Source organism: Lissotriton vulgaris, chromosome 11 (assembly GCF_964263255.1).
Source record: "Lissotriton vulgaris chromosome 11, aLisVul1.2, whole genome shotgun sequence".
Lineage (NCBI taxonomy): Eukaryota > Metazoa > Chordata > Amphibia > Caudata > Salamandridae > Lissotriton > Lissotriton vulgaris.
Genome location: NC_141699.1, coordinates 153,574,279 through 153,590,633, shown reverse-complemented (window position 1 = coordinate 153,590,633; position 16,355 = coordinate 153,574,279). Strand labels below are relative to the sequence as shown.

General features: G+C 47.8%; 1 protein-coding gene across 7 annotated transcripts in view; it reads right to left on the bottom strand.

Moving 5' to 3' along the window:
- KDM2B (lysine demethylase 2B) overlaps positions 1–16,355 on the bottom strand; it is a 1,060,697-nt gene that overhangs the window by 992,249 nt on the left and 52,093 nt on the right. The window lies entirely within an intron of this gene.

Here is a 16,355-nt window from a genome sequence, read left to right as displayed (position 1 = left end):
CTCGCAGAAGACGGACGTCCCGCCCCACGACAAGTTTTGTTTTCCACAGTGCACGCGCACGTCTTGTTTGTATAGCTGTGACGTTTACCTAAGGTGAATACTGCTGCGCTGTCTAAGCGTTTCGGAGCACGCGAGTCTCACAGTACGGAGATACGAGCTTTGTTCCCAGAATGTGAAAGGCATTTTCATACCAGATACAACGTAAGTGTTTTGCGATAAGACACAGTTTGCAAATGTGGGCGACTACATTTATTAGGGGGTCGGGCATGGGAAGAGAGGTTCCAACACATTGTATTGACTCTGCCACAGGTGAATGCTGCTGTGCTGTCTCAGCGTTTCGGAGCACACGAGTCTCACAGTACGGAGATAGGGAACGAGCTTTGTTCCCAGAATGTACCAGGCATTTTCATACCATATACAACGTAAGTGTTTTGCGATAAAACACAGTTTGCAAATGTGGGCGACTACATTTATTCGGGGGTCGGGCATGGGAAGAGAGGTACCAACACATTGTATTGACTCTGCCACAGAACAAGAAGCACAACGAAACAAGTGCTCAATAGAATTTCAGCCGTTAATTCACAAACCAAGACATTCTTAGCCGTGTCATTAAACTTCAGAATCAAGCACAGTATATGACTGCCTGCACTTTTAATAATACTTGGCGTTTACGCAGTGCCCGCCACAGCTGCATTGTTTGCATTTACTTATTAAAAACAGCTGTTGCTGCTCAACACTACTTTCTCTGTAGGCCACAGAATGAAGACTTAAAGGTGGTTCTGTTAAGATTCCCAACCAATGAGCTGTAGGGTGTGCAGCACCCTCTGCAGTAATCATCCTACTCACCGAGTTATTACAAGAGTTAACAATGAACTTGCTCCAAGTATTAAAAATCTGGGGCGTAACGCGGGCCCCTGCAGCGCGTGGGAGGGGGCATTCAGCCCAAGTTCTAGTATATGTCTGAGCAATATGCACAACTTGGGTCCCCTCCACATTCTGCGGGGCCCCCCATCATCTTGTGTTACGCCACTGTTTAGAATCGGTGGCAAGTCACCCAGCTCCAAAATCTCGAATAGGAAATGTGCATTGTAAATAGCTGATGCGAATTGGATGGAAAACAGGTTTTGACCAATTCGTGTTTCTCTTGTACCACGAGGGATGAGCAGTATCTCTGCTGTAATTAAGATTGGCCCAAGGTAGGGTATGTGAACCCTTAGTAAGTAGGACTCAAAAGTAATGCTTTTAGCCCGAAGGCATTTAAAATGTTTACCAGTGCTGCGTGGGTGACGGTACAATATCCTCTCTCTTTATAATAGGGACAGCGATGGGAGCGCCAGTTTCACAATGCTGAACTCTAACAGCCACAGCGTAACTACCGCACATCCCTGTTCCAGTTGCCTAGATGTCTTGGTGTCAAGAGGCGCAGACATGTTTCCTTGAGTGCGGTGGCTGGGTGCCACCCCCCTCACACTGTCTGCTAATCTGACAGCTTGCCCGGTGGCAGCTTCTGTGCTGTCTGGTACCCAGGCCCCAGAACTGTGCAAGATTGCTTTCTTGCATGAATATAAACGAGCCCCTTAGAGTCAGATATGTTTGCAAAGGACTGCTAATCTTCAGTTGTCTTGTCGCCCATACAGACCCACCCCCACCCCTTGCCACCAGTCCTCCAGACACCGCACACCCAGGACTGTGATCGTGATAGCACCAGGGCATAACATTAAACAAGCATTTGCTATGCAATAAGTCTTGCATTTACTCGAGTTTGAGCTATTGGAATTGTAAATGACAATGCCTTTTATATATCTTTTAAAAACCAAAACATAAATAAAAGGCATTGTCATTTATAATGCTAATAGCTCAAACTTGCGTAAATGCGAGACCTATTGCATTGCAAATGATTGTTTGGAATGTGAATGGACTCCTAGATGCAGTGAAGCGTACTGCGATCTTAAAAAACACCCGGAGGGTCACACCTGATGTCCTGTTGCTCCAAGAGACTGCCCCTTTTTAGCACGCTAGGGTTTTGACAGGGTCTGGCATTCGGGGTTCACCCGAGGATCCCATGGAGTGGTGACCCTCCTGCACTCCACCTAGAGCAAAAAATTACTGTGACAGAGGGAGAAGCTGAACACCGGCAGCTCCATTTGATAAGAGATGAAACTAGACATATATCGTTCGCATAGGCCAAGCTGATTTGGAGGTCTGCTACTGCCTAGATTTATGGATGGGGCAATAAAAATGGCAACTGATTGCATCCCACCCCCTGGCTAACTGGATTGTGTCCGACAGCTGAGATACTCGAGGCCACATGTCCTACACTCCGGTCACAATTGCACAGGCCTTGTGGACTATTACATGGAGCTCTACTCAGCAGACTGATTACACAAACTCACTTACAGCTCCCAATTCCTAGAGGGCATCCCGCTCCCAGGGCTCTCAGAAATGGAAGCCCAGGGTCTGGATGAATGCATCTCGAGAGGAGATTGAAGAGGCAATGTCAGCACTCGCAACCCGCAAGATTCCTGGGCCAGATAGCCTGCCAGCAGAGTATGATGTGGCGTTTCGAGTAACTCTGATCACACGCCTTCATGCCTTGTACAAGAAGGTGATAGAGAGAGGTACCTTTCCCCCAGAAACTGACATGGCTACGATCGTGGTCATTCCCAAAACAGATCCTCCGTCGACCTCCTGCTCATACAATAGCCAGATCTCGCTCAAAAATACTGAAGGAAAAATATATGCAACCATCCTTGCCATGCGTCTTTAGCGAGTACGCAGTAGCCTCATACACTCTGATCAATGTGGCTTCATGCCTTATTGAAGCACGAGACACTGTCTACGTCGCTTACATGTGGTGCTCGCTCATCGCCACCTTCTCCCCCCACATTTAGCCTTATTACTGATTGACTTCGAAAAGGCCTTTGACGCGGTCGACTGGCTGTATTTGGTGATGTGCTGGAAAAAGAATGATTTGATGCGCATTTCCAGAGGCTTGTACTGGTGCTCTACTCTAACCCGTCAGCTGGGGTCCTTGTCAACGGGGCACTCTCGGAGAGCTTCCCTTTCAATATGTGATGTGATGTGATGTGATTGGGTTCTTGTATAGCGCACTACCACTCCGAGAAGTATCTTGGCGCTGAGACTTCCTGTATCTAGCAGATGACCGTATCTAGACCGTTCGAGAAGCTGGGAAAGGATCATATTAAGGTTTTACATACTGTGTCTGGCAGTGAGTAGATCCATGTTTTTAGTTGTTTCCTGAAGCTTAGTTCTGTATTGGCTGCACGGAGAGATTGGGGTAATTTATTCCATGCTTTAGTGCCAATCACAGATAGGGATTTCCTCCCTTCGTCGTCAGCCTGAACTTGGGGACAGTAAGCAAATTTGATGAGGATGATCTCAGTTCACATACCGGATGGTATTGTTTAAAGTATTTTTGTAGATAGGCTGGGCCTTGGTGATGAAAGGCTTTAAAGGGGATTATCAGGACTTTAAACAAAATACGTTTTTGTATTGGGAGCCAGTGCAGTGCGTCTAGCGCGGCAGAGGCAGAAGATGTTCTTGCCCAACCCAAAACTAGCCTAGCCGCGGCATGCTGCACCATCTGAAGTCTATGCAGGGCAGATCTATTTAGCCCTGCATACAGACTTTTGCAGTAGTCCAATCTAGATGTTATCAATGCTACTGCAACAGTCCGTCTAGCACTCAGAGGGAGCAGCTTAAAGAATTTTCTCAGACCTCTGATGATATTGAAACGGTTTCCAGCTACTTCTCTGGTTTGTTGGTTAAAAGATAGAGTGTTGTCAAATAAGGACTGAGGAGAAAAACAGTTATTGGAGCCGAAAGGTATTATTTCTGTTTTAGCAGAATTACATTTTAGATGATTGCTAGTCATCCATGCGAATACTGCTGAGAGGCATTTTTTCAGAGTGATTTCAGCATTCAAAGCATTTTTATCCAATGTTAGAACCAACTGGGTATCGTCGGCGTATGCAATTGAGTCAATGCCAAACGAGGATATAAGTTTGATCAGGGGAACCATATAAAGATTGTACAATGTGGGGCTCAGGCTTGAGCCCTGCGGAACCCCTGTTGTCAGCATTTTCACCTCGGAGCGGAATTGACCCAGCATGGTGACCTGACGCCTGTGTGCTAGAAAACTTCTGAACCATTCGAGAACGGTTCCTGCTATGCCCGCGTTTGCTAGGCGATGTAAAAGGATAGCATGGGATACCGTGTCGAATGCTGCAGAGAGATCTAAAAGGATCAGGACAGCTTCTTGCCCTGATCCAATGCAGCTCGAATGGTTTCGGTGGTAGAAAGAAGGGCTGATTCAGTAGAGTGGTGTGCCCTAAAACCCGCTTGACATGGATGGAGGGTTTCATTCTCCTCCAGAAAAGTCATCAGTTGTTTATTTACACAGGATTCGGTCAGTTTGCATAGAATTGGGAGAAGCGAGATAGGGCGTAGGTTGGTAAGAGTAGCTGGATCTTTGATAGCTTTCTTTTGTAGGGGTCTAACTGCTGCCACTTTCCAATTTGAAGGGATCTCGCCTGAGGCGAGAGAGGCATTAATAATGGAATTTATTCCAGGGTTAACTTCTTCTACTATTGCTTTCAGCAACGTAGGTGGACACGGATCAAAAGGAGTTCCAGATTTCATTGTCGATATCGCCTTATGCGTATCTTCCAGACTAATGGGGTCAAAGGTTTCCCAACCGGGTTTTTGAATGCTTGAGTTGGCCTTGACCTCAACTTTCTCTTGCTGAAAAGGTGGAAAATCTTTCGTGATAATCTCTATTTTCTGAAAGAAGTAGTCAGCTATCTTATCGCATAGATTCTGTGAAGGTGGGATATCTTGTGTTAATGCCTTGGGATTTCTGAAACTATTCACAATATTGAATATTTCTTTTTGTTTATTGCCTGTCGCTTCAATCTGTGCCGTATAATACTCGGCTTTAGCATTTTTGATAGTGGCATGGTATTGTTTTCGCCCTATCTTATATGTTCTTTTATCCTCTAGTTCATAGTGGCGTCGCCACTTTCGCTCTAAGGTTTTCACATTGATCAACATTTCTTTTAGACGGCCTGTAAACCATGGTGCCGAGTGCTTACCTTTATTGGATTTAGAGCCTGCTCTTGTGGTTGTAATATTATTGCCTATTTCATTCATCCAGTCCTCAAATTTCTGGTTGTCAGTGTGTATATTTCCTGTGAAGGTAGGTTTATTATCTTTTGCCCAGTTTTGAAGGTCGGGATGTTCGATGATTTTGCCCCAACAGGATACAGGTTTATCCTTAATGTTTATATCATTATTCTTTCTCTCAGTTTCCTTAATGCTAAAATTAAATTCAATAAATTTGTGGTCCGTCCATATTTGTTGTACCAAGAGAGGAACCCGGCAGGGATGTCCTCTCTCTCCCCTCCTCTTTGCTCTAGCAATAGAGCCATTAGCCTGGCTTATCCGCACTGATACCCAGATACAAGGTTGGCACTGGCGGAGTGCCCATGATGATCACATCGCACTGTACGCTGATGACGTTCTCCTCTTCCTTGCTGACCAGGCACATTCAGGTCCCCAGTGCATCTGTGTCCTCTGGTTATTTGGGGAAGCGTCAGGCCTGTACCTTAACCCGGCCAAGTCAATCTTGTTGCCCCTTCACATTTCACATGAGTGTATAGACTGGCAAACAAACATCCCCTTGCAACACCTCTGCTTCAAGTATATCGACATCTGGATAGCCCTCCACCCGGAGCTGACCTGATCCCTCAATTTCACCCCATTACTTAAATGCACAAAAGAAGATCTCCATAGGTGGCAATCTCTTCCCCTTAATCCCCTCGGCAAGATCGTTCTGTTCAAAATTATGGTGCTTCCCCGGCTTTAATATGTGATTCAGAACCTTCCGCTCCATCTCCCGGTAGTAGGTTCCATGGATTGGTTGCTATGATCACAACATTTCTTAATTGGGTAACTCCAGGTTGCAACTAGCCCTTACCCACTGCTAATGGGCTCCATATAATGAAGGTATGGAGATGGAATCCTTTCTTGTACCACATGGCCACCCGGCTATTGGTAATACACGACTGGTTTCCTGGAGGATGGTCCGATCCTGCCTATCGACTGTACCTGGAAAGTCTTGGGTTTTCCTGGGTCCAGGCCATGCTCTACGGGGCGCCGATTTCTCTTACTCTTCCGGTAATAACTAGGTTGGTCTTGTTGGTATGGCGCTCTACACTGTGATACTGGGAAGTCAAACTCACACTACAGACACCTGAATGGCAAGGTACCTGGTTGGGGGAGGTGTAAACGCTGAAGGGCTTCCGGAAATTGGGTCTGATTGGAATTACACACCTCAGGATGGGTGGAAAGACGGGACTCTGTGCTCCTTCCAAAACTTACAACACACTTATTTGTTACACTCCACCCAGTTTTATAAGTACCTCCAACTCTGGCACGTCATTGTCCTTCACATCTCCGAGAACACTACACTCCCAGAGTTCCGTCCACTAGAAGCCAAAATCCTTACGGGTAACCTATGGAAGGGGGGTGTCTCCCAAATTTACCGCTCTCCGATTAACAATTCCCTGCTCGGGGAGGAGCTTCGCGTGTTTCCAAGATAGACGCGTGAGCACAGGGCTCCTGAGACCCTTTCCGCCTCCCACATCTATCCTGCAAAGCATCCTGATTTGGACGACGGGTACCTTTTGCTGATGCCCTGCTGATACAACAACTCTTTTCAAAAATCGATTTGGCCACCGGGAACCGGACTTACTGCGCATTGAAATTTGCGGCCTATATCGTAGACCATCCACGTGCTTGAGTCCCCGAGGTACCCAGGTGGCAATTGAACAACAACGGCTGGCGTGACACGTCCACTGCCCCTGTGGTACTTTCGGTTTCGCTCTTGGTCATTGATGACGGCGATAGCTGCCGATCTGCACGGCTGCCCTGATTCTGCTGCCGGTCCTATGCTTGCTCTCATTCTGACCAGATCCCAACGGTTCCGTCAGAGCTCGTCGCTCATCATGGCGGGCAAGGCGGACGTCGAGAAGCGGGCCACCAGGGGCTCATACCGAGGTAGGGTTACCCAATCCCAGACCATAGATCGCTTTACTCGCCCTAATGGATCCCCAGGCGGAGCGAGCAAGGCCCTTAAAGAGACTGGCGATGGTCATTCTACACTTGAAGAACCGACTTTGAAGGATGTTATGGGCGCCATCGCAAGTGTTAGAACAACTATGGGTCAGCAGTATGAAACCCTTGCAGCTAACATAGACACGGTGGCGATCGAAGTCAATCTTATTAGGACGGACTTGGGGAAAACCAATGAGCGGGTCAAGTCCCTGGACATCAAGACCGCGAGCCTGACCACGGATGTCTCGGATCTCCAGGCCGAAGTTTGCAATCTCCGGACTTCCAATGACTTGTTTGCCCGCCGGCTGGATGATTTCGAGAGCCGGGCCAGGCGCAACAACGTCCGCATCATAGGTGTTCCGGAGAACTCCGCGGACGTGTCTACAGACCTTCTGGTGGAAGACCTTGTTCTGAAACACCTGGCACCAAAGAACCTCAGTAACTTCTTCACGGTGGAGCGTGCTCATAGAGTCCCCGGTGGAAAGCCCAAGCTGGGGGCCGCTCCGAGGCCTATAATAGCCAGGATATTTAATTTCCGGGACAGGGATGTTATCCTGCAAGCTTCACGTACCAATGGTCCCACTAAATTTGAAAATGCGTCGGTCAGTTTTTATCCGGACTTTACACAGGCTGTGCAGAAACAACGTATGGGTTTCACGGGGGTGAAGAGGAGACTCAGGGACATGGGACTGAAGTACGCCATGCTTTTTCCGGCCCGCCTGAGGATTGAATATGAAGAACGTGCGATCTTTTTTGACCGCCCCGAGGTGGCGAGTGACTGGTTGGACACTTTGCCGACACACTGTACCAGCCCAGAGAGTTCGAGAGGCGCCGAAGGCGGCTTGGAAGACCAGGAGTAGTGAGTCTGCGCCAGCGAGCCAATTTTATGGACTTATGGCAGTGGCTCTGTGACTATTATGTTTATACAGTGTGGATTTCCGGGGGTGGGGGGAATCGGGACTCTTCCTCCTCTGGGGACTTTTTTCTCTCTTCTTGTAGGTTAGTTTAATGGGGCGACAGGCACACTGCAAGTTGGGGTGGCTTTTTTGGTCTACCGCAGGGGTGCAGGGTGGGGGGTGTGTTTTGAGGGTTCTATTGGGGGTGGTGGGGGGGTCTTTCCTTTACTGTTTGTATCGAGGCTACGTTTTGTTTCAGACTTTATCCTATGTGCCTGTTTCGTGGCGGGGGAGGTGGAGTGTTCATTACTGGGATGGGGGGTAAGGGGCTGAGGGTGCTGAGCTGGAACGTTAACGGTCTTGGTGATAGGATAAAACGGGGGATAGTTTTGCAATATTTGAAGCGATGCTCCCCAGATATAGTTTTACTCCAGGAGACACATTTAGTGGGAAATACGTGCCATGCACTGAATAGACGGGGCTACCGTTTGGTGGCCCATTCCGGATTTACCACTGGGTCGAGAGGGGAGGGTGTCCTGGTCAGGAATTCCCTCCCCCTGGAGATAGACAACACGGTGCAGGATGATAGAGGCTATTACGGGTCGGTGGGAGGGGAAGACGATTTCCATTTTGTCTGTGTATGTTCCGCCCGGTCTACAGTCCACCACATTTACTGATTTGGGCAGGGTGATCCTGGGGTTTCCTGATGGCATGTTGGTTGTGGGCGGCGATTTTAATTCAGTAGTTAGTGGAGATGAAGACCGTAGCCCCCCAGACTCCTGCCCGCGTCGCAGCTATGGCTGGGGAGTTTCTTGGACACGTTGGGTCTAGTGGATTGTTGGAGGCAAATGCACCCTGGGCAGCTCCAGTATACTTTCTACTCGGGAGCTCATGGGAGTCTCTCGAGACTTGATTATATCCTTGTACCAGCGGTGCAGATGGTCTCTGTAAGGGAAATCAGGCATTTGGCTAGGGGGATTTCAGACCACTCTCCACTCTGGCTTACTATTGATATACAATTGGGGGCCGGGGGCCGGATCGCTTCGATCAACCCCTGGCACCTTCGTAATCCCAAGATTAGAACGGAGGTGGTTAAGTGTATGGATTACTACTTTGCTGAGAATGAGGGTTCGGTGTCCTCCCCTGTCTCCTTGTGGGAGGCTTATAAAACTGTGATCCGTGGTCAAACCCTATCCTTGATTGCTAGTGAGAGGAAGCGCAAGAATGCGGAAGTGGTGGGCTTGGAGAATGAAATCACTGAGTTGGAGGAACAGATGGAGTCTGGGGTCACACCTGAGGGACTACACTCTTTGGCCCTTAAACAGTCTGAATATAGGGCTCTGGTGACTGACGCGGAATGATGTTGGTGATAAGGCGGGAAAGTTGATTGCTTGGCTGGACAAAAGGGATAGACTGAATCGGGTGGTGCCTGTTGCTGAAAAAGTGGATGGTACGCGAGTGGAGGACCCGGTTGAGATAGTTGAGGTTTTTGCCCAGCATTTTCAGACGGTTTATGCACCGGTCTCGGATAGGCCGGAGGAGGACTCGCACTTGTTGCTGCGGGATATCGCGCTGCCTAGCCTGTTGGAATCAGACAAGGAGCTTATGGAGGCGGAATTTTCCACCGATGAAGTAGCGCTCGCTATCCGCTCACTTCGCTCTGGGAAGGCCTCAGGTCCGAATGGTATACCAGTTGCACTGTACAAGCTGTGCCCTGACAAAATGGCGCCACATCTTCGTCGGATGTTCTCGCCATCGCGAGATCTCGGGTCTCTTCCCCGGGACCAGAGACTGGCGTCCATTGTGGTCATTCATAAAGATGGCAAGCCCCATGAACACTGTTCATCGTATCGGCCGATTTCACTTTTGAATGTGGAACCCAAAATTCCGGCGAAGCTCTTGGCAAACCGGCTGATTACGGTGATCAGTGACTTGATTCACCCGGACCAATCCGGCTTCATCCCCCATCGCAACACCGCGCTCAATCTTCGCCGTCTTCATGGCGTCTTAGCAAGGGCGGGGTCTCTTGAGGAACCGGCCATCTTGGTTTCACTTGATGCCTCGATGGCCTTCGATACGGTGGAGTGGCCATATCTGTGGGCAGCCCTTGCTAAGTTTGGTTTTGGCCCCAAGATCATCGGATGGATCAGGCTTTTGTATGAGCAACCACTGGCTCAGGTTGTTGTCAACGGCAGGGCCTCGGAACCCTTTGCTCTCGGACGCGGCACGAGACAGGGATGCCCTTTGTCGCCACTCCTTTTCGCGATTGCCCTTGAGCCCCTGGCCGCATGGCTCCGCTGGGAACCTTCGCTAAAGGGCATTCGATGGTCCCCTGACTTCGAGGATCGTATCTCGCTATACGCCGACGACATATTGTTGTACCTTACCTCTCCCCGTAAGTCACTGGGAGTCCTATTCGACGTCTTGAGTTCCTTTGGGAAGAACTCTGGTTTAGTTATTAATTGGGCCAAGTCTTGCATCTACCCACTCACAGGAGATTTACCCTCTCTACCCCGCGTTTGCCCGATACCCATTTCTAGAGTCGGCTTTAAATACTTGGGTATCTACATTTCATTGGACCCCACAGTCCGCTATGAGCGGAATTTGTTACCTCCGCTTTCTCGGCTTAGATCGGATGTTGCGGCGTGGTGTGGCTTGCCTCTGTCCCCCTTGGGAAGAGCGGCCCTGTTCAAGATGATGTCTCTCCCCCGATTTTTGTATGCCATCCAAAACACACTTGATTTGGTGCCGGCTAGCTATTTCCGCAAAATTGAGGGCCTACAGAGGAAGCTGGTGTGGGGCGGACGACCGCGCATTTCATTGGCAAAATTGACTTTGCCCTGGTATGACGGTGGTATTGCGTTGCCTGATATTAAACGCTACTACTGGCAGTGCTTAATTTGTAAAATATGAAGTGCAGGTGCTGAAATGTTTGTTGGAGGCCACACCTACTTTTCTCTGGCTCCACCCACTTCCTCCACTGGCTCTACCCACTTATTATATTAGCTCCACCCACATCTTCAACTGGCACTGTTAAAAGTCAGATGTAATATATCCGAATTTCAGCAAGGGAGCCTTCCTCATAGTAAGGTTTTGATAGGTGGTTCCCCTGCCTGTGAATATTTTGAAAACAATTAATTCAAAAGTGCATTTTTGTGCCGCCCAATGACCACCTCTCATACACATTCCCTCAGTGCCACCCTTTAACACTGCCCTTGGCTTCAAGTCTCCATAACCACGGTCATCAATTAATTTAGTTTTATAGCGTCTCTCATACCAATGTAAGGTGTCAGAGCACTTTGCATCATTCACACATTGCATAGATACAATACTGCGTGTGTAAATCAGTATAAATGGAATGTTACATCAGACAGGACTACAAGGTATAGGAGTCACATGTCATCCATGATTGTCATTGTAGGCAATATATTTTAAGAGTTCGAAGTCTGGAAAAGCGCAAATTCAGAATTTAAAAAATAACAGCATTGGTCTGGGTTCTCTTCAATAAGAATTGATTTATTTTCTACCCAAATCAACCCTTTTTGCAAGATTAGGATAATGAAAGATTAGGCCAAAAAACATATAGATCTAATATATAAATTCCCGTTTGCATGCAGCTCTTTGATGACAGACTTGTTAATAGCTTGCTGTTCTCTGATAGGATTTTAACTTACAAACTGCAAATAACAAAAAGGATCTCTCTGACATAAGCAGTAACACACACTGACCTATTTTACATTATATGCACTTTTTGATTTGCATGGTAAACATTCTTTGCAGCTGGTAGGTATATAATAACGCTGTACTACCTTTCAAGCAGTCACAACTTCCCCAGACAAAACTCCTGTCTCTCTCCAGGAAGACGATTTATCACCAGAGTTCTCTTATCGCAACATTTTGATTCATGCCTGAATATTACTGGAGCCCAGGAACTCAGCAGCAGCTGCTTTTAAAATAAGAATATACTGCCAAACTGACTCAGATTCACTGTGGTGCTAGTGCAGACAAAGCCTGCAGCCTTACTTAGGCTGCTGCGCAGCTTTATTTTTTTTAAACAAATGAAGCCTGCTCAGTACTCAGCCCTGCTGCCAGGCCCTGTCTGCCACTTCACCCCCTAAAGGCCTGAACATAAATGGTCAATGGCCACGATTCCGAATGCAACCCCCGCAGATTTGCGGAACCGACACTGAATCCATTATCCAGGCAGCCTGGGCCGGCCCGCTTCCTCAACTGGGTAACATGAGTCAGACATCATCAAACTTAAGGGCCGCGGGCCCGCAGCCACTCATCATGATCAGAGACAGTCACTACTGCATTAATAAGTATGAAAAAACATAATCATGGCGCCTGCCAGGCCCTGCCTCACCTGCGCAGCGCCAGCTTTATTTTTAAGTTAACTCATTAGGATAAGGCCGCCCGCCGCAGCCGGACTACTACCCCAGGGCCATGCTTCACCTAATGGCGCTTAACTCTATGTACCCTCCACTGAGTCCACTGCACTGACTGACCTTAATGCGGCAAACGCAGTCCTTCCAGGACAGGTCCTGCTACTTGGAACTGCGGCTGACCGCGGTGAATCGGACGGTGGTGGTGGTGAGCCTGAGGCAGGCAGTGCATACGTGTATGCTGGGGTGGGATGTGTGGCAAAGCAGCAAATGCGTGCGCAGCAATGTGAAAAAATCTGCGCACGCTGCTTGCCACGCACAGCCCCAACCCCTGCAGATTTCCTGAGCCTGGCCCTTGCTGAAGAACCGAAACTGATTCGGGGACGAGTCAGTCACTGCACCAGTCATGTCACAAGGTCACCATTCAGTGAGTGAAGTTCTTGACATGATGGTAAAGTGACAACAGCACTTATGTACGGACGTTTACAGCAGCACACCACACGGTCTCTGTGCCAGTGGCAGTACTAATTATCAACTACTGACGACATGCGGTGCTTGCGTGACTTCACTGTACTGTAGACCCGGCCCTAATAATTAAGTGCCGGTGCTAAGCACCGGCAAGCCCCGCCACAAATTAAGCACTGACTACTGGGCATCCCAACTGAGTGCTGTTAACCATGCCATGTACGGTCCTGTTCCGAATCCCGCATTCGAGATGGATAGGTGGCAGCTGCCCGGGTGCGACTATAATAGAGCGCTCTACTCTAGAGCCGCCAGGAAGAACCTGACGGGCCCCACTGGGGTGGCGGTGCGAATATGGGGTAGTGCAACCACGGCTACGGGATGGACGGACAAGCTGACTAGAGCGACCCCCTTGTATGCTGCGGAGAAACTGGGCGGTCTATGGACATCGAAGGGATTTGATAGATGGGACCTTATTGGTATCAGTAAAGTGGGCAACCTCTGGGCCAAGGACAGAGTTAAGACCTTTGATGAACTCAAGCAGGAGTATAAATTGAGTGATAGAGAATATTTCCGATATCTCCAAGTCCGACACGCACTCGAATCGTTTTTCCCAGCTGGAACTACGATCCCGGAGTCTTCCCCTCTGGAAGATAGAGTGCTAGATGGGTACGTCCCTGACAGCACTATCTCTCTAATTTATAAAAAACTTATTAACGACTGCTCGGACCTTCTTGTACAACTTCGGGGTGCCTGGGCTAGCGATGGGCTGGAATTGGATGATGAAGACTGGCAGGCTGCGATATCCTCCCCTAAAGAGGTCGCGATTCCGGCACGTCTCAGACTGGTGCAACTGAAGATTCTGCACCGTGTCTATGTCACGGGTCCACGTTTGATACATATGGGTTTTTCTGTGGATGGGCTGTGTAGGCGTGGTTGTGGTATGCTGGCTACCTTCCTTCACATTATATGGGAATGTCCGGAAGTAGTGGCTTTCTGGAATCGAGTGCTTGCAATGATGGGTGAAGTGACGGGTGTTGAGTTATTGCCTGAGGCCAGAGGCTGCCTGTTGAATATTTGGGAGCCGAATGACTGCACTGTTGCTCAGACTCAATGGGTCACACTGGGCAACATGATTGCAAAATGAGACATAGCTCAATTGTGGGGATCTCAGAGGGCACCATCAGTCTCAACTTGGAAAGAAAACATGGACTGGTCCATGTTTAGAGAAGAAATTGTGTATGTCTCCCGTGGTAGGCCCAAGAAATGAGGAAGGATCTGGGGTCAATGGAATTCGTACCGTGGAGAGATCTGCAGTCCCCCCTTCATTGAAGCTCCTGATATTCTTCACTTCCCTTGACTGTGCATTTCAGATACTTAGCTTCCCACTGTATGTGATGTATCGTTTTGCTCTCGGCCCCCCCCCTCTCCAGGATTTCTCCTCTTTCATAGCATTGCTTATTAATCATTTGTCTCCCCATGCCGTATGAGACAGTCATTGCATTGCACGGTACCGCCTCGATTCTTTTTTGTGTTCAGTTTTTGTTCTTTATTTATAAAATATAAAATGCAAAACCTTTCACTTATCCTCTTGTTGCCACATGCTTTCCGCTATGTCGTGACTTTTCGCTGGCGGGCCCTTGGGTTGTCGGCTGATGAGCTGTGTATTACTGTATTACTAGTGTTGAGTGCAACTGACCAGCCTCCGTGGTAGTAGGTCTGTAACTGTAATTTCTTTTTCCAAAATAAAGGTTTTCAAAAAAAAAAAAATAATAATTCCCTGCTCACCTTAGATTCTCTCAGAACTCATTGAGAGGAATGGTTGGGACCTCTAGAAGAGGAGGACTGGAGAGATGCCCTGATGGCCCGTGTGTACTCACCATCTCTGCCAGGCTTCGTCTAATCCAAATATACTATCTGCACTGTGCTTACCTTACCCTGATCTGATTGAATAGGGCTGGCTTCCTTCCTACCCCTAAACGCCCACGATGTGCGGCTGACCCAGCCGACTTCTTTCACATGGTCTGGTCTTGCACCACTTTCACCACATACTGGTCAGCAATAGTGACAGAACTGAGCAATGTACTAGGCTGGACAGTCCCCCTTAGTCCACTTGCCCTTCTCCTAGGGGTGATGGAGGGTCTGCATGGCTCTAGAACCAATAAACTGTTCCTAGGGGTGGCCATCACGGAGGCTAAAAGAGACATTGCAGCTGCCTGGAAAGACCCTGCCTCCCCGTCCATCGTAAAATGGCGGAAAGGAGTGGACTGGTGGGCCATGCAAGAGAAACCAGTGTACGAGGCAAGAGATTGTCCTGCCAAATATGGGTGTATATGGGACAAATGGCTTGGTTCAGTGAAATGAAGATACACGGCAGGAACTGGGAAACCTGAGTGCGCGTCATGTGATCAAATTGACCTTGTGAATATTGGGTAATATCTGTAGCAGTAAATAATAGGCCAACGTGTAGCATTGTTGTGTTTCACTATGTGAAAACCAATCAAATTGAATTGTAAAAAAAAATGTATACCAAAATTGAAAATGGCATATCTGAGAGGAAAATGTGTGTATTTTAAAATTTATGAGCTGATATTTGGCAAAAAATATGGTTGAATTTTCAGAATATATTTAAATTTAGTATTTGTGCAAGTGGCACTGCAGCTATGGCTGTTATGTATTATCCATGTAAAGACATTCCAAACTGGCAAAGCCTTTTATACAATATTGCTCGCAAACCTGCCTGGTACACTGACTACTGCTGGTAAACTTGCATATGGTTGCAGCTAATGTAATCTTGTCTGATGTGATCACTATTACAACACTAACAATATTATTTGCTCAGAATTATTTTTATTGAAAATAAGTAGCTCTTATAACAGAAAAGCTTGGAGGCCCCTGCTGTAGAGGTACATTGCACAGGCACCCCACCCTTCAGTCATAAATATACCTTTAACTATGTAAAGAATTCTCACATACATAAGTATCTTACAAGCTACAGGGTACGTGATACACACTGCATAGGATGCACTTTGTACGGAACATAAGATACAGCAGATCCTGGCCACTGGCCCCTCAGCTAGCTCAGATATTACAGGGATATTTTACAAGCACTACGTCAACTACAGTATGTACAAGATACTGCCATCTTGGATGCTGTTTGTATAAGGAGTACAAATGTGTATCATTACATGCAATACTCTGAACCAGGCATACTAACCCTCCAGTCTAATGAAGCTGTAGCTCAGAGATTACACATTCCTGCATGCTTTTTAACTATCTGTGTTATCTCGCACCATAGGGCACTAGGAGCATCCCTTAAAAAGCTCTTCAGACTAGCAGACAGCATAAGGCACTACCATTAATAAAATTAAAATATACTTGTCTTTGGGACATTGCTGAGCTGAGGATATCATAGCCCCGTAGCCACATTCCCAAAGCCCCTCCTTACTACTAAGTTATGCAATAGGGATCACCG